The sequence below is a fragment of the Meleagris gallopavo genome, chromosome 1 (genome assembly GCF_905368555.1).
Source record: "Meleagris gallopavo chromosome 1, MGAL_WU_HG_1.1, whole genome shotgun sequence".
In the NCBI taxonomy this organism is placed as follows: Eukaryota; Metazoa; Chordata; class Aves; order Galliformes; family Phasianidae; genus Meleagris; species Meleagris gallopavo.
The window spans coordinates 158,553,534-158,578,618 of NC_139404.1; the positions used below are offsets into that span (position 1 = coordinate 158,553,534).

The window sequence follows — 25,085 nt, forward strand, 5'->3', positions numbered from 1 at the left end:
TTTCATAACTGAGAAAGAAATTCTGTCCCCACTTTTGTCTGCTTGGAAATTCTAAAGCATATCTCAGTCATACTACTTCTTGATAATTTATTCCGCACTGATGTGGTAAAACTATTTTAGTATAACTGTTACTTGAGATATTTTCAGTTCAAAATAGTTAGAGAAACAGGCTTGTAGAAATTATTCCAAATTCACTGCATTTCCTTTGTCATAATATTTTGATCTATGAAGTATTTACTTAAGATAGTCTAAGCTAGCTCCAGTAAAAGTCAAAGGTGCCTAAAAGTGAGATGCACTCACCAGTGTAAGCACTGCCAAGCCTATGGCAGGGAAGATAAACTTAATTAATGCAATAAGTTTCCTAAATTTTGTAATGGAGTACTTCAGAATGTATTTCATATAAGCACAGATCAGATTATGTGCAAGAATCTAATGCTAGCTATTAGGAAATTATAAAGCCAGGGTCCAATCAATCTTTTAATGTTTCAGTGAGACCTCCACTTATCCATAATGCTTTAAAATCACAAAGCTAAATAACCTTTTTTTGTTTTGTTTTTAATATAGAAATAAAATAAATAAAAAGAAATAGAGACTGACCTATAAATGTGACATAGTAAAAGTCTAAAGTACTAACAGGACAAAAGTGCTAGTTAATTCACTTCCTTAATAGGTCAGATTACACCTCTTCACATCCCACCAGTTACAGAGGAAGAGTTATAGCAAAGCCCTGTTCCTACAGTTTTCTGTTTTTCATTAAGCTAATTTTAGTAAATTAATTTTTCAGTAACTTGGACTTAGTGCAATGAATTATCTAATTTTATCATGCCTTTTTCTGCAAAGAAATATGGCAATTGTATGACAGTGTAAAAGTGATTAAACCTCAATTTCAGCACCAGTCATCCCAACTTACATCTATTAAAATAGCACAAACATAGATAATTCTACCCTTCTCTTAAATCTGCTTTAAATCACTCAGAGAGCTCCAAAATATCTTTGAAGGGACATAAACTGTCATAAATACAGACCAAATTTGACATTATTAAAACCTAAGTGATACTACTACTATGCTTTATCTTTCACATGGCCTAGGTAAAGACTATTAATTACATCATTCAGATAAAGCTTTTCCACATTAAACAAATTATATCACCAAAGGATTATTCTTGATTCATGAAGAGAAGAGTGTCTTGACCACTCTAATATGTCTTATCTCATTTTAATTTATTTCCTCATGAATAGTGGATGTTCAGGTTTTGCCAATGGCTTGCAACCATGAGCTGACGTATCTAAATCTGGGGATTTATATGTCAGCAGAAGTAAAAGAGTAAAGATTTTTGGGATTGGGAATGCAAGGTGACACCAATCTAACAATACACATAAGAAGATGTTGAAATCAATGAAGATTAATCAAAGCTACAAGGATGCCAGTGTAGATGCTGGGAAGGCTCTATGTTCATGTCAAGGACACTTGGAATAAGGTGGTATGGGGTAGGAAAGGAAGAGTTTGCAAGAAATAGGAGACATGGAACTGAGGTTTTATCTGGGAACCGGAAGGTCCCAAAATCAAAATGAAGCATAATACTGGAAGGTACGAGATTATGGGTCAGAAAACATGAAAAAAAAAGGTAAAGTCACTCCTCAAAAGTTAAGCTTCTTCTATTTTAAAATTTCTGTCTCTGAAATTCACCACGCCATTTTGTGTACTTAATTTATTAATGCACTTTTTCTCAGATTCAAGGGCCTCCATTTTTTAACTTTCTATTTGTAAAGTTTGAAATAACAAACTTAGATCTCTCACATCTCTGTCAAAGCTGGTTGAAATGAAATATTGCTTCAAGAATAAAAAAAATTGTATGATCAAATAGACCATGTTTCTGTGTCAAAACAGACTGAACAACAACAAAAACCTGAAAATTCAGAGTTTCTGTCTTTGAAGTAGATGTTCCATCTGTAAAGATACTTGGTTAAACTCACTTAGTACTTTTTCTAACTTCATAAATCTTGAATTCTTTCCTGCACAGTAACATAGCTTCACTCGGAGCAGTGAATAGTGTTCCAAGAGGCATGAATAACTTATAGCCTGACAGTTACGGCACTAAAGAGTAAGTGATAGTTTGTAAAGACTCAGGTTCTGTCAGTGTGTGTTAGTCATGCTCTAACAACACCTTTGTGACTGAATCTTTGCCTTTGTCAAAGATTCCTGGGTTTAGTGCCCTTTCCAGATGAAAGAAACTTAAATGTGCTTCTGCCATCTTTGGAATTTTTTTTATTTTTATTTTTTTTGCCAGGAAATCTCTACTCAGGCTGAATATAAATTTTCAGATGTCTCGTGATTTAATTTTGGAAGATGAGAAAGAGTAGGACAAAAGAAACAAAAACAAGGAAACAACAACAAGAACAACAACAACAAATACAGAGAAAGAGGTGATAAATTTCTAAACCGTTAGCTGTGGAAGTCACTGAAGAGGCATTGTCTTGGATTAGGTTAGGCTAAGGAACAAAAAGAATCTACATGTCCCATCTTCTTTTTGAATTTTCCAAGTATGTGCAACAACAAAAGGTTGTTGCAGAGATCAGACTATATGAAGTATGAAATATTTTGTATAAAATGAAACATGAAATATGAACCCTAGATGAAGATCTCAGAAAAGGACATACATGAGATGCTGAGTGAGGTGCTTACATATTGCTTCAAGAATAAAAAAAAATTGTATGATCAAATAGACCATGTTTCTGTGTCAAAACAGACTGAACAGCAACAAAAACCTGAAAATTCAGAGTTTCTGTCTTTGAAGTAGATGTTGTCTCTAGCTTCAGCATTATCTGACTTTTTAATATATTTTTTTATTTTCATTAGATCGTGTGGGTTTGTTGTTTTTTTTTAAGAAAACGGGGCTTAAACTATGTTTGCCCTAACACAGTCTTTTCTCATCTCATCAGAAACTTTGAAACTGGACAATTTCAAATAAATGTGGCACAGGACGAAGGCCTCAATACTGAAAAAAAGTCCTTTTGATGTCAAGAAAAGAAGTCAGGCTGGCCTATTTGCAGACATAGTCAAGATGCCAAGTCAGAACAAGCAGAGCTCCGAACTCACTGAAACACAAGTCATATCTGTCATGAAGTCAAAGAAAGACAGTAAGGGCACAGTCAGTATTTCTGAGAAAGAACTGGAAAGGAAAAAGATGGAAAGGGACAACTTTGAGGACAACCTGCTGTGGGCTGAATATTGCATGTGAGCATAAAACACTATGCCCTAGATCAGCTTTGTTGCTGCAGTTCATCAGAAAAGAGGCTGTTTAAAGGGCAAGCTTAAACAGACAGAAGCAGATACAACCTTAGACTTTGAATCCTACTATTCTCAGTTGCTAATACCTCTTTCCATGCTAGAACTAGTTCCAAATGTAAGCAGAATGTTGTGGGTGAGCTTTAGTTAGGGGCTGGACTCCCATCCAGATATTTACTCACTTCTCAATAGAATGAGGGGAGAAAACACAGTGTAAAAATTCACAAATAAGAAATCATCTACCAATTACCATCACAGGTAAAACAGACTCAATTTGTGAAAAAATATTTTTTAATTAAAATGAATTTTGGTACTGAGAAAGAAAGACCAAAAACAAACAAACATACAAATACTAGCTCCACTGTGGAGTCCTCCATGGGCTGCAAGGGAATCTCTGTTCTAGTGCCTAGTGCACCTTCTCTCCTAATTTTTCTCTGATGTTTTTCTCTGAGGTTGTTTCTCATAATTTTATGTCACTGCTTTTATGCTGTTTCTTAAATATACTTTTCCCAGGCCACTGGCTGGGTGCAACTATGCCCTGTAGTGCTGCTGTCAGAGCTGAATGGAATGGTCTGTGTCCAGTAAAAGGCAGCCCCAGTATCTCTTCTCAGAGGAGCCCAGCAGCTTCCCACATTGCCAGCACTTGGCCACAAGACAGCCAATACACTGGAAACCATAAACCTTTATTTTTGCTCAGCAATTAGGAAGATCTGTTTTCAGATTTATTTTACTGTAAGTTGCAGACAAAAGAGCAAAGTTTTTCAACATGTGGAGCTAACTGCATGCAAATGTTACATAACTGGGAGAAGCTATGAATCTGAGTGTGAAAAATGAGTGAAAGCGAGGAGGAAAAAACTATATTAATATATGTTAATCAGAGGACATCTAATTAAAAACATCCAACATCATAAAATGCACAAGCATAAAAAAATCAAAAGCAGAAAAGTAAACACTGAACTCTACAGTATATTTCTGTGTATATAATACATACATATGTTGTTCTTTGTGAGTTGTGGATATAGCTTTCTGAAAGATTCCTTATGGTACTAGCAAACAGTATATAATAGGAACTTTGTTATATAATAATAGAACTTAATGTACTGATCCTATACAAAGCCTATAGTACAGACTTGTAAAAATTCACTCATAGATCACCATGACTGAATGCTTAATAAAAGCTAATCATTCACAATTCAGAAAATCAAATAATTGTTGCTTTTACTTGAATATTCATCTGCTTGCAAAATTAACTGAATCATTGCTAGAAAACTAAAAACTTTATGGATATTCTAGAAATATGGAGAAGATCTTAACATTTTAATAACCAGGAAAGAAAAATTGCATTCTGCATTTCACAGTGTGCACATCACTCCAAATATAGATCAAACCCACCTACTAATTAAAATACCTCTTCTTCCTCCCAGCTGCCCCCCACACTCCCAAAATTTCCAGTCTTAGAAGAACTTTTCTTCCCCAGTTAAGCTTCTCTTATATTATCGTTTTCTCTATTCTACTGATCTGATTTAGGGAAAAAAATAGTGTGTTTTGTTCCTATATTTCTTTTTCACTTTTTTTTTTTCCTTTTCTTTCTTCCTTTTTTTTTATTTTTTATTATTATTATTATTTTTTAAATATATACTGTTTAGACATTTTTGCTCTCTTAGTCAAAAAGAAATGCCACATTTCTTGATTTCTTAACCTTTGGAACTATCATTTAAAAAGTGGAGACTAAATGGAGTTGTGGAATCTTCTTTTTAAATTAAATTGAAAGCTTATAGAAACTCTGATAATTTTATATGCTATTTTTACTTTTCTTTTAACTCAGTTGTCTTGATTTGATGCACAGTTGCATAATTCTAGTAACATTGATTCTTTGGTGCTCTGTCCCAGATATTCTTTTTCAGACCTAAGCAGTAGAATGACCACAATCAATACCAGTTCTCTCAGTACAAATTTAATGCAAAAAATCTTGTAAGGTTCATTGTATGACAGTGCTTGCAACATATCTTCCTTGGTTCACTGGGGAGCTATGAAGTAATGTAGGAGAAATGATGGCACAGATGTGTGTTAGAATTGGCAATTTTTCTTTTCAGCAGACTGTCATAGGTTTGAAAAACTGTCTCTCAGGTCTAGATTGGAATTCTGATGCGAGAGAAAGATCATTAAAACTCTGAAAAATTATTGACTTATCTGTTTCAGAGCAGAAACATGAATATCTAAGATATGCTTGGTTCAGTGGTACTTACTGTTTCAGTTCTCTAAGATGTTATACTCTTTAAGAACTTTGAAATGTCTCTGTTTCTGTTGTTGTTTGTTTATTTGTTTATATTAAGGGATAAAAATGAATCTCAACAGGTTCTGAAAAATTGATTTCCTATTCCCTAGACATTCATAGATATTAATCCATAGCCTATACTCCAAAAACTTTAGTATCTTGCATATATTTGGATCAATACGTAGACGAAAAATACACCTTCTGAAAGCTGTTGAGTGCCATTCCAAATGGTAGCAGTATTAGAACAATCCCACACTAAAAGCCAACACACTGTAGTTGTTTTAGTATTTGTTCTAAGTTCTTCAAATCTTAGTTTAGAAAGAGTAAGACAGTGTGAAATAACATTGTAGGTTTTATGCTTTGAGATATTTTTTAAGGGATCTGACATTTTTCCTCTTTCTTTCAGCCCTCCTGTTTCACATATGTGCTATTATTCAGCATTTGAGCTGTTAAAGAAATCAAAGAATAAAGAAGCAACAGTTAAAAACCAACAAAGAATGAGTTTTATTGGCATTTTAACACTAAACTAGTAATATTATAGGATTCAGTAGAGATATGAAATATCCGGTTAATAGTGAAATTTAATCTAATCATATTTGTATATGGGTCAACACATAACACATAGCACAGTCTGAATGCTGATGCATTATCTTAAGTTATTGTTTCTTAAAAGTATGTAATTTTAAGGTTGTTTGTTTGTTTGTACTGAAAGCTGAATTACATTATATGAACACACAGAAGCTCAGAATTAGCTCCTAATAATCACTCTGAATTTAAAACCATACTGTATTGGTGGGCCCAAGTGAACCTGATGAGGTTCAACACTTATAAGTGCAGAGTTTGGCATTTGGGCCAGAGGAATCACAGGTATCCATACAGACTGGAAGGAGTGGTCCTTGAGAGCAGCCCTGTGGAGAAGGACCTGGGGATCTTGATAGATGAAAAACTTAACATGAGCCCGCAATGTGCCTTTGCAGCTCGAAAAGCAAATGGTATCCTGGGCTCCATCAGAAGAGGGGTGGCCAGCAGGGTCAGGGAGGTGATTGTCCCCCTCTACTCTGCTCTTGTGAGGTCCCATCTGGAGTACTATGTCCAGGTCGGGAGCTCCCAGTACAAGAAAGACAGGGAGCTGTTGGAGAGGGTCCAGAGGAGGGCCACAAAGGTGATCAGGGGACTGGAGCACCTCCCCTATGAAGACAGGCTGAGGGAGCTGGGCTTGTTCAGCCTGGAGAAAAGAAGGCTGTGGGGTGACCTCTTGAAGCCTTTCAGTACCTAAAGGGAGCCTACAAACAGGAGGGGAATCAACTCCTTGAAAGGGTTGATAACAGGACAAGGGGAAATGGTTTCAAGTTGAGGGAGGGAAGATTTAGGTTGGGTGTCAAGGGGAAGTTCTTTACAGAGAGAGTGGTGAGGTGCGGGAACAGGCTGCCCAGAGAGGTTGTGGATGTCCCATCCCTGGAGGTATTCAAGGCCAGATTAGATGGGGCCCTGGGCAGCCTGGTTTAGTATTAAATGTGGAGGTTGGTGGCCCTGCATGTGGCAGGGGGGCTGGAGATTCATGATCCTTGAAGTCTCTTCCAACTCTGGCCATTCTGTGATTCTGTGTGATTCTGTGTATTTATAGTACCTTTTAGCACGGAAGTTACTGAGATTATTGATGTGATTGAAACCATTTTAGGGGGTGTAGTGATATTGCTGTATTGAAAACAGCCATGATTCTAAAAGCGAATACATTAAAATTGATATTCTTGTATAGTATCTAAGACATTCAAATATAGCTTCTTAGAACAGAGATACGGCTCTGTAAAATTATCTGGTTCATTTTCAGAGAAGTATGATCAACTATCTTTTCACTTTTTCATGCACCAATCAAACCTTCTGTTCTACACTTATATTGCATCAGCATTATCTCAAAAATGTAAAGAATATTTTCTTCTGCAAGGAATATCGTGGAATAAATTCTGTAATGGATAACTTATCAATTTAAAAAAAAAAAAAAAAAAAGAGAACTATAAGGAACAAAAACATAAATTTACATATTAGTTCTGACACATTCCACCTCTGATGATATACTTGATTGACTTGGATTGCATTTGGTTTTCAAGGCAATTCTCCAGGAAGACAGCTACATTTGATGGAAAAAAAAATGTCATATCAAAATAACTTGTTACAAATATTTTCTTTCTTTCTTTCTTTCTTTCTTTCTCTCTTTCTTTCTTTCTTTCTTTCTTTCTTTCTTTCTTTCATTTATTTATTTATTTGTGGATCACATGAAAATGAATATTCAATTTCAGATCCAATAAACTTAACAGTTTGGCTCAACTCTAAAAAAGAAATTAATTAAAGTGCTTCTCATCCAGGTGATAGCAATAGACACAAAACGATTTTCAAAAGTCTTCCATGTTTCTCTGACTCTGAAACTGGTATGGAATGCATTGTCTCTAATCAACATGAGAAAATCAGCAACAGGTTTTTTTCAATGGACATTTTTACATTTGAAAGCATTTCTTTGGGCAGATCCAAAAGATTTTTGCCTTCAAATGAGAAGGCCCAGGAATGTTTTCTGGCTGAAAACTTGACCTAGGAACAACTCTTTTCAGCTCAGTGCAGGAAGTTAGGAAATGATACTATAGTATCCTATGAAGATAAGATACAAGCTGGAGTCTCCCTGCTTCCTCTTATTTAAATTTCCAAGGCCTGGAAGACAGGAACAAAAGAATTCCTGCTGAGATTCCTGAAGCCAGAAAATGTCACTCCAAAGAATAATCTTGACCATTCTGGACTGTAAGTAAGAGAACATGTGTTTTCATTGTCATCATCATCTTATTATTACATTTTGGGCAATCTGTCACTACTAAGGTCAGCACCTCCTGACATCAAGAAATCATTTGAATAGTAGGACTGAGGAGTACTGATCAGTTTTGCCGTTTTTATATATCTGTCTGTCTGTTTGTCTTTCTGTCTGTCTCTCCCCATTTTCCATCTTTTCTCTTTATCTTCTTGTCATGGTTTCATGATTTTTGGTTATCGGTATTCCACATCATAACATCATGTAATGCACTGGGGGTTTGACTGCTGATGCTCAAGTTCCGGGTGCCTGTCCGGAGGAGAAGAAGAACTACATTTCCCCAGGGGGCTTTGCGGTCAGCGAGGAGATATAACTCCTGGCAAGGTCACCTGATGCTCTCTTCTTTGCCTGCGCTGCTTCGCTTGCGCTTCTCTGCCTGCGCTTCTCTGCCTGCGCTTCTCATCTCAGCGTTGTGGTAAGGCCGATCCACGACCAATTTCACATTCTCTCTCCTTATAAAATTCTGTTGATACCATATTTAGTAAATTACTTTGTTTTACCTCAGATTGTTGCCACTGTTTTCAATTATTTCGGGGTCCCTTATTTTCTTTTTTTCCGGGGGCGCGGATCCGCGGATCCCTCCGCCCTTCTAGTCACGGAACCAGGCCGAACCAGCCCGTAAACCATTGACACTTCTTCTACACTTACACACTTTGCAGTACTTGTTACCTAATATTGTCTTAGAACTCCTAGCATAGAAGTAATTTTTGTGCCAAAGTATTCTTACTAATTCTAAAGAATTCTCTACTAATTCTTATTGTTTTTTTTTTTTTTTTGCAAAATAGCAGATTTTGCCTCCAAGTAGAGCATTACCTGTTGTCAGAAAACTCTCAATAAGTTGATTTATGTTATTTCTTTGAGTCTTGGATAACTCCACCACAGTAGAGATCCCTGCTGACTAGGGGAGGTGAGACTCAGGAAACAGAAAAAGATTCACCTCTTCACTGGATGTTGTGTTGAGGGACATGGTTTAGTGGGAGCTATTCGTAATAGGTGAACAGTTGGACTGGATGATCTTTTAGGTCTTTTCCAACCTTGGTGATTCTATGATTCTATGATTCTATGATTCACTGAGTGGGATGGGATCTCCAACAATCCAGGATTATGGGACAATGCCAGAAACATTAATGTTATTTCATACTGAAAGTCTGCCCTTCCTTTAGAACTGCCCTCTTGTGGTCCAAGATGTCTGGAAATTACATAGTAGAAATTGTGCTTCCCTTTAATTTACACAATTAATAATAATAATAACAATAATAATAATAATAGTAGTAGTAGTAGTAGTAATAATAATATGTTGAGTCATTTAATTTAGAGATTAAATATACTTAAAAGTTAGGTAATCAGAGGAAGTAAGCAAGCAAGCAAAGAGTCAAAGTCCTGAGATTTCACTTTCACGTTCTGTGAAAAGACTGCAGTGATGTCTAAATTTATATTTTATGTAGCTGGAATAAGATAAAAAAACTTTTCCCTTCCCACTGTATTTCTGTAATTTAAATGTGTTGCTTCTGTCCCTTTGCATATAATTTTCCACTTTCTCTTCTGATCTCTTCTTTTACAACAGATTCCCCCGTTAGCATCTCTCTGTATCTGAAATGGTTTTAAGTAGGAGGAGAAAAGATTTATGTTGGATATCAGGGTGAAGTTCTTTACAGAGAGAGTGGTGAGGTGCTGGAACAGCTGCCCAGAGAGGCTGTGAGTGCCCCATCCTCGGAGGACAGGTAGGATGGGGCCATGAGAAGTTTGGTCTAGTATTAAATGGGGAGGTTGGTGGCCCTGCCTGTGATGGAGGAGTTGAAGCTTGGTGATCCTTGAGGCCCCTCCCAACCTAAGCTATTCTGATTTATGATCTGTCCTTACCCTTTAGTTAAAAAGACCAAATCTTCCTCAATTGTTTCTGTTGAAACAGCAATCTCTTTTTCCTTTCTACTTTCCTGAGGATTTAACGTGATGAAATATGCTGTAGCAAAGATGGCACAAAAGCAGAGTTCTCCCTTTTGTTGCTCTATTACTGTATGTGTACTGAACATTACTTGTATGATCTATACAATACCTACGAATGGACAGCAGACTTACTATTTGCCATAGGTTAAGATTTATGTATTTTGATATGTGCATTTGTATCTCATCTTTGATTATCAACCAGATTGTCTGGCAGCTTCAGTAGAATTTACAATTATATGAAGAGAGATTTTTGTGACCTTGAAACAGAAACAGTTTGAAGTATTGCAGCATTGTCAAAACAAAGTATTCTACTTTTTTTTTTATATATTCTCCTTTGGGAACCTTGGCAATATTCCCCACTAACTTACAGCCTTGTGAGTGATTTTTGTCTGGTTTTATCACTTATCACTGAAGATGCTTTCTCTTCTGACCGCAATAGCACTAACTCTCAAATTGATTTATGGAGCTCTAGTGGATGTATACCTTGTTACCCTTTGACCTCCTTGTGGAAATTGGTAGGAGTGCTGGGCTCTGCGTACAAATACAGCAGTGACCTAGTTATATGGATCAGCACAACTTTGGTAAGGAGTATCTTTTAAAGCTATTGTAAACTTACAAGGTTATAGTAAAATGCAAATAAAGTGTTTATTTACAGCATCTGATAAAGACAGCATAGTTAAAGGTAATAAAAGACAAGTGAAGGGAAATCAATTCTTAATTTACACTAAGATGAAGCATAAGAGATATTTTTGTCTGCTTAGTATCTCACATTTCAAGCTGCATTTGTGAGGTAGAAGCACATCTTTACAAAGCCTTCTCCTAGTTTTTATAGAGTTTTTTGTTCTTGAAGTCCTCTCAGTATGACATTCAAATTCAAGTCCTTTCCTCCACCTTTCTCCTTAACCACCTGCTCCAGCCCAACCAGAGTATTTTATGCTATTTCCACCTAATGGAAACTCCTAAAGAAGGAACCAATATTCCCTTTATAGATAATGTTCTGAAAATTATGTATTTACATGAGGAAAAAAAAAGAAAAGAAAAGAAATTCCATTTTACAGGAGTGAAAGCAGTAAGAGAGGCAATCATATAAGCCCTAGGCTGACATCATCACGTAAATTTCTCATCACAACAAATATTGGCCAATAAACTAGTATTTATAATTATTCTTGTTTCCATTTACATTATTTTTTATATTGGCTTATTGGCAGGCTCTAGCAAATTCTTTTTTCACATGCTCTCTGTTTTACTAGTGTATATTGGGCTTAGGTCCTTGATTTGATGACATGCAGTTCAGTTTGAGAGTAAATGGTTTTGTGGGTTTAACCTCATATCAGAGGATAATGCAAATTCCAGTTGACACAGTCATGCTGTGGATGTGAAAGGTTAACTATTATCTCTCCTGCATTCTGTAAAACATACTTTTTACAGCTCAGTGACTTGATATTTTTATTTTTTTAGCCATGGAAAAGATGCCCACAATCAATTTTGATCACCCTTTCTATTTATAAGTGCAGCAAAAATATATTTTTCTCCTTTTCTGAAAAGTTTTTGTTTATTTTCTTTCTTTCTTCTTTTTTTTTTTTTTTTTTTGTAAAGAATTGCTTTAACTGCAGAGAAAAATAACCACTATTTTAAAACAAAACCAAAAACTAGAACAAACGACAAAACAAACAAACAAAAGGCAAACAAAATAGAACAAATACCCACATGACCACCACCACCAACAAAATACCAAAGGGAAAAAAAATATATCTCCCTTACACAAAGGCCATACACAAAGTGTATGCAGTCATTAGAAGTGTTGAATTCTTAAACTAGGTGACTTTGTGTAACAGCAAAATTACAAGCTATCTTTCATGCTTTCCTCTTTACCCCTATCCTCTTCCCCTCATAGTTTTAATTAATTCAGATGGTTGATAGTATCACAAATTTACTTCAAGGGATTTACATTGCCTATTCTAACGGAGAATGTTTGAAAGTATGTTAGATGTTTATCTAATATGAATATAATTAAACACATGACTTTTTCCTCTTTAAAGTTACTAGCTGAAACATCAAAATCTTGTTACTATAGGGAAATAGAATGTATTTTAGATCAGGCTGATATCACTATCTGTTACTGTGTCTGGCTGACATTTCAGTTGTTTATAACTTTAACAGACTTCATCTGTTCCAGCATTTATTGCTTGTACTTGGTGATTTTTGATGAAATTCTTTCTGGGGAGAAATAAAAGATTTAGAGTAGAATCAGTTTGTGCACTGGGCTATTATGGGGGAAAAAAAAACAACAAAAACAAACAAACAAACAAAAAACCACCAGCTTGTTGTATCATTTATCCACAATATATATCCATATATCCGCAAAAGAGAAATTAATTTTAAATAACAACACAATATCTATTGGAATTTCTTCATCTCTAATCATATGTATCTTTCTAGTTTTATATGCAATGCTTATTCAATCCCTAAATCTCTGAATGAACTGGATATTTCCCTCTATCAGTTTTCAGACTCAAGGTAATATCTGTGTAAGTGGTTTTCATGAGAGTAATTGTTATCTGTTAGATACTTTTGTGTGAAAATCTATCAAAGTGTCTTATAAATACCTTAACCTGTTTAGTGTTAGATTTTTAGGAAGTTATTGATGTATTTTAACAGTATACAAAACATTGCAAGAACAGGTTATGTGACTTTTAAAGTAACATCAAGACAAATGAGGTAATGAGAGAAAGATTCCTCTTTACAACAATCATTGAACCGTATATCTTATATTAAACATTTTTTTAGGTGGTAGCAGATTGCAATACACAGATATAATCAAATAAATATTGGGTCAATTGGGAACAAATGGCACATCCACATAGTAAAGTAAAATGGGACAAAAAACAAGCTCCATCACTGATAGTCCACTGATACTTCACACAGCAGAATAGATAATATTTTCTCTGTTACAGGCTTTTTCCATAATCATAGAAGTCAGAAAACAACTAAACGTGGTCTGGGGGATAACACATATATTGTCCATGCTCCCAATAAACTGCCGTCCTGGTTTCAGCTAGGACAGAGAAAATATTCTTCCTGGTATAGTGCTGTGTTTCAGGTTTATGAATAATGTTGATAGCACATCAGTGGTTTAGTTATTATTGAGAACTGCTTACAATAAGTCGAGGACTTTTCATCTTCAAAGTTTTCCCTACCAGCAAGGTGGATGGAGGTGCACAAGAAGCTGGAAAGGGACATAGCCAGATCAGTTAACTGGCTTGTTATGGTTTAACCCAGCATATGTGCCACATAGTCATTCAGTCATTCCCTCTTCCTAAGGGGATAGTGAATAAAATCAGAAAACAAACAACAAAGTAGAAAGTGTGGATTGAGATAAAGATTTACTAAAACAGGAAAGGAAAAGGAAAATAATAATAGTAATGTTAATTATGTATTTTAAAAACACATGATGCACAATGCAATTTCTAGCTACCCTTAAGCTGATACTCAGTCTGTTCCCAGGAAGGGGCTGCCCCCTCCCTTCCACCAACTCCTCACAGTTTTTAAAGGTATTTTTTTTTTCACATGATATCATATGGTATGAAATATCCCTTTTGCCAGGTTAGGTCAGCTGTCCCCTCCCAGCTTCTTGTAGCACTTCAGACCCTCGCTGGTAGGACACTACAAGAAGTTGAAACATCTCAACAACTAGAAACATTAGTGTGTTATTAACAATATTTTTCTCCCAAAGAGAAACATAGCACCATACCAGACAATACGAAGCTAATCAACTCTGTTGCAGCTGAAACCAGAACATGGCCAGAAAAGGGGCATTTCATACCATATGACATTACGCTGAACAATAAAACTAAGGGGGAGTTGGCCATGTGGGACAAGGATTAGCTGAGCATCGCTTGAGAGGTGATGAGAAATACATTGTACATAATTTGTTTTTTAATTCTTCTTGTTGTTATTATTTTTCTTACTATCATTATTATTATTACTTACTAAACTGTTTTTATCTCACTCCATGAGTTCTTGCACTTTTCAGTTTTATTTCTCATCCCACTCTGGATTATGGGAGTGAGTGAGCAGCTGTGTCACAATTGACTGCCAGATGGGCTACACCACAACAGCAATACAGACAGAATTGGTCTGTTTTGACTTCCTGTTCTTCCAAAATTATTCCATCATTTTGCTCACTCAGTCATCTCTCAGTACTCTTATTCCATGCACATCCTAGGCCATATCTTTGGTGTCATACTATTAAAACAGTAACTACAACAATAACAACAAACCCTACAGATATTACAAATATTTTCAATCTGTAAAATAATAAGATATGTGTGTATGTATGTGTACATACATATGAAATACAGAGGAGACCCAGAAACAATGCAACTTAACTAAAACCAAACTTTTTCTCTTGGTCTCAAAGCTGAATAGCAAACACTATCACTCTTCATTTAACAATACTGACTTACTTCATGGCACTGCAATCTTTATTTGTATTAAAGAGGCTTACTGAAGTCAACGGAACTATTTGTATACTAACTGCCTATGTGAGCAGAGTTTGTAAAAAATTTCCTGAGCCATTTCTGAATTTAGTACTGGTAAAACCACATGCCAGAAATAGAATAATTTCCATTAATAAGTTTTCCAGAATTATTTAATGTTTGACAGACTGAAAATTCTTTTACCATATAGATGAAATCTGCTATTAACAAGAGAAATAATTGACTACTGAATAAAAGCAAGCCCAAAATTGTCTTTCTTTTATTCTTTTATTTAGAAATAAACTTTTTGCTATTCAGACTATGCTGTCTTAAATGACAGTAAAACCATGAGATTATGACAAAGCTGGTGAGCAGGCAGGAAAAGTCACTTATAAAAAATGAAATAGTATTCCTGTTCTCAGAAGCCTGGAGGGAAACATCCTACTACAAAAATAAAGAAAAAGGCTGCGGAGAAAAGCCAGTGCCCAGGAGGAGTTTCTGACTAATAAACATTTATTGTTTTTGTGACCAGACTGAATTCTCACTTTGAAAGGAGGGCAGTAAAGAGAGAAAAATATGTTCTTGTAGAAAAAGAATATGGTATGAACTGTTTTCCTGAAATGTAATGATCTTTGTTTCCATCCACATGCTGAATTGAATTTACTATAGGGACAACTATGTATCACATCTGTCTTATCTAAATATATCAAAAAACCAAGATGTTTTCACATTTTTATTTCAGCAAGAAAAATATCTCATAATGTATTAAACTTGACATATACATACACATACCAATTCAGAAGATCATTTTCTTTTGAATTAGCACAAAATATATAACTATTCTTCTAAGAAATAATATTCAGGGTAATCTTACCACTTTATATGTTAAAAAGGCTTTCTCTTTTCCAAATGTCGTACAGATAAAAAATTTATCAGCTGCAAGAAATATAAATAATACTTCATTTAAATTAATAAGTGACTAACACTTTCACTTGCACCTCAGTATAAATCTTTGAACTGACATCAGTCAATTCAAGGAAGAATTTTACCTCAAACAGGGCTAAGTGAGTTTCTGTACAAAAAAAAAAAATATATATAATAATAATAAAAAGACATAGTTTTTGAATATATTTATTTATGATTTGTATTGCTTTTGTTGAGTTTTCTTATAAAAATCTTCTATTCCACTAAAACAAACAAACAAAAAATCAAATGAAGAATTGCTTGTTCTAAAATAATAAAAACTCATAACAAAAACCTTATATCCTACACATAATACATAAGCTAATGAAAGTGCAGAGCTCCTAAGAGAAGGAATGTCTTCTTTCTCTGTTTGAGCATTTAGATCATTTATTGATTCTTGATGGTTATTTTTAAAATAGGTCATTTAGACATTGTATTTTTATTCCCGTATTTTTTTCCTTTTTTTTTTTTTCTTTCTTTTTCTCCAAATAGATCAAAATTGGATGCACATAAGATGGAAACAGACTATTTTCAGTGGTGCCCATCACAAGAGGAGATGGGTACAAATTGAGCATCAGTAAGCACTTCTTTAATGTGCAGATGACTGAGCACTGACTGGCACAGGTTACCTGGAAACGTTAAGGAGTATCCCCCTTGGAGATTCTTTTATTTCCTTGAGCAGGACTCCAGGAGCCCCTTTCAACATTAAACATTCTGTGAAAAATGCAGAATTTAAACCTGAGAAAAATTCCCATTTAAACCAAACAATCTACAATGTAATAGCAAGCAATAAAAGTAAGAAGAAATGTATAAAAAAACATCATACATGCGGAGATGATAGCAAAAATGTGCTAGAACACTCAGATGTTTTCTTCACACTTCCCTATGCGCTCTTGACATCACTGTAATACAACAGAATGTAACATTGTTCTATCACTAGCTTAGATAGTAAATACGGTTCTCAAATATATATTGTTTCACAAAAAGGATTAAAACTGTGAATTGAACAAATTGAATAGTTAAAAACAGACACAATGAGAATCCTTCTGATCTGGACTTTTTTTTTTTTTTTTTTTTTTTTTTTTTTTTTTTTAAATGAGTCTGTTAGACTTTGATTATGAAAAGGAGGGATTTTCACACAAATAATAGCTGCACACATTGCAGAGTCAGTTTTGGATGTGGAACAGGCTCCTGAAGTGGTCAACTTTGATTCCTCTGAGTGCTTTGAAGATAAGTTGCATTGAGTCCTTTACCAGATATAAGATCTTCCTTGATTGATAAGGAAGACAGAACGATACTTAGTGAGATTTACTGCTATACAATCAATTAGAAAATATTGTATCAGTAGGAAACTCTTTCAAAAAACTGAAGTTTGTCAATGTTACTATGTTTCATGTTAGTTTCCATCAGAATTTTGCTCTACCCTTCAGTTCCCTATTTATAATTTGCAATAAAGAGAAAAAAGTACTATTTAAGGGGGAAAAAAAAAAAAAAAAGCCAAGAAAAAGAAAAATCTCATTTTCTATATTTCTTTCCATACAACTCTCTAATGTTGCTTGAACCATGTTTTTTAGGAGTGGCAGCAAGTTTCAGGGCTTATGCTTACAGTCTACTTTTTCAATATTTGATTAAATTGCCTGGAGCACATGTAGGTACTTCTGTATCATTTTCTTTCAAATTGTAGGACTCAGAATAAATAAATAAATAAATAAATGCACACATAAACAAATTGTAAAATAATCTGCAAGCTTTTCTTTAAATTTACTCATTGAAATAGATGAAAAAATCTAATTTATAAGCAAAGTGCAAGTACAAATATTTTCAGAGGTTATATTACTGGATAGACTCTGGAGGATATGTAGAAATTGTAAAGGCTATTTATACCACTGACAATTTCTCTTAGCAATAGAGCTAACTGATTTATCACAGCTATGTCAGCATTCATCTATTTTCAGTTTTTCTAACACAGTCAGGGAAGGCATATGAGACAGAGTGGATTTTTGTAACAGAAGTCAGAGTACATATATTTTGCAGCATCAGTGACAAATAGTTACAGATCCACACTTACAGCACCATTCTACATCTGCAAAAATGCAAATTATAGTGAAGTAGTTAAGATATTTTGCAGATTTTAATTTATAAACTAATAAATTTCTGAAGACTCACAGTCCTGGCCTTTAATCTATTTGCTCCCTTGGAACATGCTTCATCTTCAGGCACACCTTCCTGAATTAATTTTTTTATGCTGTGAACAAGGTTATAGGAATGGCCAAAAAAAAAAAAAAAAAAAAAAGAGAGAGAGAGAGAGAAGGGGAAAAAAAAAGATCTATTTTGGTCACAGTACTATAATTCTGCTATAACTAATTACTTCAAGGATTTGATTTAGCAGCACTTTAAGACAGAGCAGACCATGAAACAACTAATGTGTTCTGAAAATAATAATAATAATAATAAAAATAATAATGAAAACTATTCCTAAAGAATAATATATATATACAGACTGTATTGTATATTATACAAAATTTTCAATAGAAATAAAAGCAAACTAGATGACTTGAATTTTTGACACTCATGTCACAAATACTATTGAGTCTTCATTCAGCAAGAATCATTTGGATCAAGAAGTTCGTATCTGTCAGAACCCATCAAACCAATAGACAGCTTTAAGTTTTAAAGTGAAATAATTCCAACAGAATTCTCAGACAATTAGAAGCTTGAAAACATGCTCTTAATCTTCTCTGAGTGTCCTAAATAATGTAAGATTATCTGCTCTTTATTTTTATTTTTAAAGTTTAACATGAGTCTGTGAAATCTTAACTATCATTTTGGAAATAGAATGAGTTATAACTGGAGATGCAGCATTGCCCTAATATCTTCACATTAAAAAAAAAAAAAGAAAAAAAAAAAAAAAAGTGTGCTTCCGATCCAAATTCTACATTCTTGGTCCAGATTTGTTTTAGATTTAAATACTTGCATTTTCAGACTATGGAACCATTCAGTACAGATCAATGCTTTCATTTCAACCTTTTCTTACCTTTTCTTCCATTCTTCTAGTGTACCAATTATACAAGAAAAAAACTTTCTTCAGTTCCAGTTCACTCAAGTATTCTCTGATCTGATCCTCTTCCGCCAAGACCACATCTTCCTTGCTCCAGACTTTACTAGTAGTCTTTGGTATCTGGGAAGATTTGTCTGGTTAGTAAAGACAGAAGCAAAGAAGACATTCAGAACCTCAGCATTTTCCCTGTTCTGTGTAAACAGTTCCCAGGTCTTGTTTAGCAATGGGTCCTTATTTTTCTTAGTATTCTATTTGTTTTTGATCTATTGATAGCAGCCCTATTTTCTTTGCATCCCTGGACAGATGCATTTCCAGTTGGGCTTCAGCTTTCCTAACTTCATCCCTGGATGATCAGACAAGGTCTCTGTATTCCTCCAAGGTAACCAGTCTTTGCTTCCACCCTCTGGATGCCTCCTTTTTGAGCTTCTTATTCATTCACACAGCTCTCCTGTTATTTTTCTTGATTTTCTATTCACTAGGTTGTACCATTCTTTATCTTGGAGGAGTGATTCTTGAACAAGAATCAGCTTTCTTGGGTTCTTATTCCTGCTAGGGTTTTAACTCAGTGAGCTGCTCCAATTAGACATTAAAAGAGGCCAGAATCTGCCTTCTGAAATCAAGAGTTGCTAGCTTGTTTACCATCCCTGCATGTAACATCCTAATCTCATTCATCAGTTCTCATTCTCATTCAATTCTCAATCTCATTCTAATTCATCATTTTATGAAGACTGTAGCAAAGGCTGATTTTGGCCTACACATTTCCAGCAAGATCTTTGCCGCTGGTGAAAATGAGTTCCAACAGAACACATCTCTCTATTGGATCCTCTATCACTTGGAATGGGAAGTTAATGTCAATGCACTCCAGAAATCTACTGCATTGCTTACACCTGTTTTTCCCTCCACCAGATATTAGTATGCTTGAAGTTTCCATGCAGATCAGGACATATGAAAGTGAGGCATCTCCTAACTGTCTGCAGAGGTTCTCATCCACTTGTTCTTCTTAGTTATGTGTCCTGTAGCAGATACTAGGTACAATGTCTTCTTAACCCATCCTCTCTTTAATACTAACCTAGAATCTCTCTGCTCCTCATCCATCCCCAGACCATTCTCCATGCATTTCAGCTGATCTGTCATCTAAAGAACAAAATTCACTTCTCTTTGCAGACTGTCCATTCTAGAGCCTATAACTCTCCAGTGCATCTTTTCATCCATGAGAGTCTGCATAGCATGCTTCTGTAATCTTGACAATGTGTATAAATACATGATAGAAAGGAATGAATAAGAGGCCAATTTCTTACTGTTGCTCAGCAGCAATAAGGGGAGATTCCATTTAAACATGCAAATACTTATTTTTTTTGGGGGGGGGGAGGAAGGAGGATGGGGTGGAGGGGGGGAGAGAGAGAGAGAGAGAGGGAGAGAGAGAGAAAACAACCCTGCAGACACTCCTAGGTGCTTTGAGTGCTGGAATATCTGTAGCTCACAAGGGAATAGGTTGCAAAGTTGCAGCCTTGTACATTTTCATATGCCCTGATATGACACCAAGGAATTATTACATTTATCATCAATATAATGCAATTTAAAAATAATCATTTTTCTTGTTTGAAGTACAGTTTTTGTCTAATTTCAAACTCTGCCAAAAAACTCATAAAGCAATGATGCCATGTGATAGGATCTGCAGGCCAGAGTGGGTGTAATCATAAGAAACCAAGTGTTTGTGTTTTCATCCTGCTGTAGCAGGTGCTAGCTTTATGCATCATAGATACAACAAACTGGTTGAATACAGAATCAGAGACCATTTATGAACTTTTGTTTAGCCTTATAGGCAAAGTGATGTGAAATGAAGCATATAATCATGCCCACAACTACATTAGAAAAATGCAACTCAGAGATAAGTCATGTTTTTTGAGGACTGATTGTTAGGCAAATTTGAGTCTGATGGCCCTTCTGTCAAAAGAACTCTGATTGCTTATATTACTCTACCACTAAATTTTCCCCTAGTTCAATTTTTGGCTTTTTCACCTGGTAATCTTCAAGGCGAGGCCAGGGTTGAAAGAAGACCCATTCTAATGGATGGCAAGGTTAATACCTTTGGCTCCTTTCACTTCTATAATTCTCCATATTAATATGCTCAAGTCATGCAGAACATTTTCACACTGTGGTTATTCTAACACACAATTTGCACGGTGGCACTACATGCCCAATAAGAGTTTTGGACCAGGATGGCAAGAGCACAGGTGTAGATAATCTTAAAAAGGTCTTGCTCTGAGCAATCAGTATCCCTTGACTTTTGCAGAAAAGGACCTCTCTTTTGGATTGATAAGTACAGGAGAGTTTGTGAAGAAGAAAAGTTGAATTGTAAGCTCTGCTACTTTGCATTCTAAATCACTTAGCAAAACCATACTTTTTAATAATTGGAAACACAGTGTTCAATTTATTAGATAAATTTGCCAAGAGAAGAACTAGCTGGATTTTTATCAGTTAAAAGTTTTTTCCTACTGACAAATAGGTAGATTTAAACAAACTCAAAGACATCTTCTTCCACACATCTAGCACAGAAGTAAATTTGATCCTTGCCCAAAGGATTAAATGTAATCCAAGACTACTTAAAAGCTGCACTTTTATTTCAACTCTACTCAGTTCTACATTTCTCATTTCACAGAATAAATATGATTTTTCACTAGCTACTAAATGCATCTTCACTGTCTTTAAAAAGGGACTGAAGATCCATTCGGAATTCAGAATGTGTATTATAAGAATGGAGTGATATATACAGTTATGAAGGTGACATGTTATGCCCCGAAGCACAAATGCCCATTGAGATAGCTCAGAAAGGGATAGACCATCTCTAACCTTATCTAACTGTGAACAGAGACCACTCTCCTTTTCTCAGATATAATCTTAAATGATCTTTGGCAATTTTTGAGAAATAGATGACAAGAAGGCAAGGTAACCATGACAAATATAGAAAACATAGGAAGGTGACTTTGCAAACTGTATCAATCTTTCTTGCTGTAGAAACTGTAAGAAACTTGTTCTTTTGTCATCTCATTTTCAATGTTTTGTGGTTTTTTGTTTGTTTGTTTGTTTGTTTGTTTGTTTTACTTTTGAATATTTGCTTGAAAGCAAGGGAAGGGCTAATGTCAGGAAGTACAACTTAGTCAAATTAAGCAAAATTTGTTGTGCATTTACATTTGTTTTGTCATATATTTCACTTCAAAATCTAAAGTGCAGACCACTCACATTTTTTATTTCATTCACCTTAGGTATTGATTTGTGTATTGATCTTCAAGGCAATCAGAATTCCTAATGAATACATTGTACTGACTAGGTTAGTAATTGATTTTCTATCCATAGCAGCATACAATATAATGTGTTAACATTCATTGCTTTAACATACCGATTTTTGGTATTTCTTGGCCATTTTCATCAAGTGTTACAATATTATATTAAATAGATGAGAGTCAATGAGTCCTATACTGTTCTTTTTTTGTTTGTTTTGTTTGTTTGTTTTCTTTTTATTATTATTATTATTATTATTATTACTAGATAGAAAAAAAACAGGGGCTGAAAAATTATTATTAGGGCTATTAGATTATTAGAGCTATTAGCCTTTTATTAACTCTGCATGTATTCTATGTACAATCCAGTCACGTATCCTATTTCTTGCCTACTCTTCTCTGGGCATATTGTATTATAGTATAAGTAATAAGTCTTGTATATATATTTAAAAAAATAAAAATAAAAAAATGTTGTATTCAAAAGATATAAATTTCAGCTATCAGTACTACTGTAGCTCCCATCAAGTCACAGTATGTGCATTCTAGTTTCTAATAAGACAATTGGCTTCATTTCATTATACTGCTTAAAGCATATTTCAACATGAAAATATATTCTTAAAGATGACTAAAGACAAACTGAGAAATACCAAGGAGCAAAGAAATATGAATATTTTTTGTCTCCAGTGTTTAGTGCTAGAGGGAATATGTACACATCTTTTCATGTTTCAAACATTAAGAGCTTTGTTTATGAAACATGGAAAATATATGACACTGTAGCATGTGATCACTTGTTTGAAATATCTTATATACACAAAATTAATAGCTAATAAAAATGCCTATTTAAAGATATTTAAATTTGATAACTTCTACTTTCATTGAAGTACCTGGGAATGTTTCTATACTAGAAAGTATAAGAGATACCTTTAAAGAGATTGAAATTAAATAATTAAAATTTAGGTGGGTTTGTTTGAAGTTTTATTAACTTTGATTAAGCATCGTGCACTGGTGTATGACTTCATTTATCATACAAAATTGTAACTTGTCAAATATTGTTTGAAAAACAGTATTTGTATACATCCAAAAAGCAGTACTAAGATATATCTATTTGTATTATCACCATAATAGATACAGTATTCATGTACTTTGGAAAATAAGTGCATGTATCTGTATCAGTACCCATGTGCTTTTTATCAATTTGTAATGCATTTTAAAAGTGAATTCTGGCCAACATTGTATGATCATATTCCTTTCATATGATGAAAGTACTAGATAGATAGATAGATAGATAGATAGATAGATAGATAGATAGATAGATAAAAAGTTAAAGAGAAAACCTTTTTCATTATTTTACTGTCCTTCTGTCAATCACTACTACCAATAAACATTAAAGAAGAAATGATGGTCTCAAGAGACAAAAAGCAAGGAATATGAGAAAATCAAGTTGGATAAGGTGAACATAGGGAAGAACATGTTTTCTGTTATTAGTATGTACAAAAAAAAAAAAAAAAAAAACAAGAACAAAGGTTGGGATGAAAATGAAAGAAAGCTAAAGAAATAGTCAGGAGTGGAAGAGATAAAAACAATTTCAGAAGTAACCTCAGGGTAGCTGGATGAAAAGAGAGATTACTGATGAAATGGTCTTTTGAAAGTTTGGAAAGATGAAGGTTTGAACATTTTTTTTTTCCCCTTAACAAACATATTTATTCATTCATTGTATTTTGTTGATTTTGGAGGACAGTATTACTTGATATGTTACTTAATATAATACCATGTAACTTGGATCCAGTACTGGCTATTTCTGAGCACTTTAAGTAAATATGAACAGAATATGTTAGAAAACCATCGTATTTTCCTGTTCCATTCTATTCGAGAACTTGGAAGGCGTTATTTTAATGCTCTTCAAATTCTCAGGTCTTTTATCTTCTCTCTGGCATCAGATACTTATACAGTAGTATAAGTATCCTTATGCCTTCCTTTTCTCCTTCCCTTCTCCCTCTCTCCCTACATCCCTTCTGTCTTTCTTTCCTTCTTTCCTTCCCTCCTGCTGAACTGTTGCCCACATCTATGATACCTTTTTGAATCCCCCATGATATCTTGTTTTAAACTGCTGCTGCCATTACCAAATGCTATGGATGCCTGCCACAGAGTTAACTAGATCAATCTGTGCCCATGACAGGGGGGAAGTAGACCCCTGCCCCCTACCCTCTCCCCCCCCAAAACGGGAAGGGGAAAGGAAAAGGGATAGGGAGATGGAAGCTAGGCTCAAGGAAGGAAGAAAAAACAGTGGCGATGATCTATGGAGGAAAGCTTATTTTACTAACTATGATATCGGAATGCAAGATAACAAAATATAATACAATCTAATTAAAATTGAGACTAATAAATCAAATAAGATAGAAAAGAGAGAGTTCCTGAGACCGAGTCAAACCTGAAAAGCTTGGAACAGCTAGGAAAGCACCCTCCAGCACCCACTGCCAGGCAGTAAGAGACTGCCCCACCCGGAAGGGCCAGATCCCATGACTTCCGTAAATGTATAGGGGAATAGGTACCTGGATTTGGAGCATTAACACTTTAACTCCCAATGCACTACATGATGTTATGATGTGGAATACTGAAAACCAAAAAACATAAAACCATGACATTCCACCCCTTATTCTACATCACTACATCACTACATATATATATATATATATACAAACAAACAAACAATGATTAAAATGCATTACACACACATCTCTCTCTCTCTATATATATATACATAGAATTACTGACTGCACTCACCCAGCATCAGGTTTCCTTGTGGTACACACTGAACATCCCCATTTTTCTGCATCACCCACCAAGTGGACCCTGGACCACAGGCAAAAAAAAAGTACCATGGAGAGATTTGCCCTTTCCAGGAGCTGGAAGAGCCCAAACTACTTTTCCCAACATGCTCTTTACATGTACAACAGG

At 34.8% G+C, this 25,085-nt stretch overlaps 1 long non-coding RNA gene across 1 annotated transcript in view; it reads right to left on the reverse strand.

The window, feature by feature from the left end:
• The window catches only part of LOC146545747 (uncharacterized), a 50,174-nt gene extending 25,539 nt beyond the window's left edge, over positions 1–24,635 (reverse strand). Inside the window, exons 1-2 of the long non-coding RNA XR_014881276.1 lie at positions 24,559–24,635; positions 18,829–18,986 (exon numbers count right to left, since the gene is read on the reverse strand). This is a non-coding gene — a long non-coding RNA (uncharacterized LOC146545747). The remainder of the gene's footprint in view (positions 1–18,828; positions 18,987–24,558) is intronic.
• Positions 24,636–25,085: the final 450 nt, after the last annotated feature.